Below are 1278 nucleotides of genomic sequence, written 5' to 3'. Positions count from 1 at the left end.
CACACACACACACACACACAGAGACCCAACCCTTCCTTCCAATGGAGCTCATTACGTCTGACACTCAACCCACATAATGACCCGACACATTTTTTTGTTTGTTTTTTTTTTCGCCTGTCGTCGTCTGGCAGGCAGACACACGTTCGTTCACGGTCATTACGATGGGTAGGGGGGGGAAAGGCGTGTAGTGAACTCATCAGCCTACTTATTTAGAAGCTGCCCCTCCCCAGAGTACAGAATGACTTATTCTTAATGTGACCTTTCCTGCAGTGCCGTGAGTAATGTACCCGGCGATGGGGATGGCGTGAGGCTGCACGTGCTTTAAAAATTCGACTAGCCGGGCGATCTTCCAGCAGACACGCTGCGCTTATTTGATGGTTACGTGCTTATCAAATGGCAAACGGCAACCATCTCCCTTTGGGCACAAATCTAAACTCTCACCCCCAAATATAGCGCAGACTGCATTCTTGTGGTGTGTGCGACTCAACAAGTAACATGTTGAAACGGGGGTAGAACCATTTACACACAGAGAAAATGGCAACCAAATGACAGACGACCACAGTGTGACATGTGAAATGTGAAATGCACGAGCAAGGACACACATAGAATATCCTCAATCCATCCATCCTCCTTCTTCTGTCTTTTCTTTCCAACTCTTCTTCCTCCTGTTGTCTGTTAGTCTATACAGCGCCTCTCCAATTTCTCACAGATGTTCTCTCTCACCCATAAAAAAAAAGTCCCAAAGACTGTCCTACTTCAGCAAACACACAGAAGATATGAGATGACAGGAGAGAGGAGGAGAGGAGAGGAGGAGGAGAGGAGGAGGGATGAGCTCAGAGACAAAGGAGAGAGGAGAGGCGACAAGAAGAGAGAGGTGAGGAGAGGAGAACATGAGGAGAACAGAGGAGAGGAGAGGAGAACGGGAGAAAGGAGAGCATGAGGAAGAGAAGGAGAGAAGGCAATACATGATTGAGAAGAGCAGAACAAATAGGAGAGAACGATGAGATGAGAGAAGAAAAAAGAAAAGTGAAGAAAAGAGGAGAGGAGGAGAGAAGTGGATAGGAGACGAGAGGAGGAGAGGAGCAGAGAGGAGAGGTGGTGCCCCTGAGTGGATTGCTGGAGGAGCGTGACTCACTGCCTGCCCACTCTTCCCACCCACACAAGCCCAGGAGTGGGAGTCAGTGTTGGGCACAGAGCCCACGCCTCCAACCATCAGGATGCTCTCTCTCTCTCTCTCTCTCTCTCTCTCTCTCTTTCTCTCGCTCTCCTTTTCTCTCC

Source organism: Alosa alosa, chromosome 3 (genome assembly GCF_017589495.1).
Source record: "Alosa alosa isolate M-15738 ecotype Scorff River chromosome 3, AALO_Geno_1.1, whole genome shotgun sequence".
Lineage (NCBI taxonomy): Eukaryota > Metazoa > Chordata > Actinopteri > Clupeiformes > Clupeidae > Alosa > Alosa alosa.
This window is presented reverse-complemented; position numbering follows the sequence as displayed.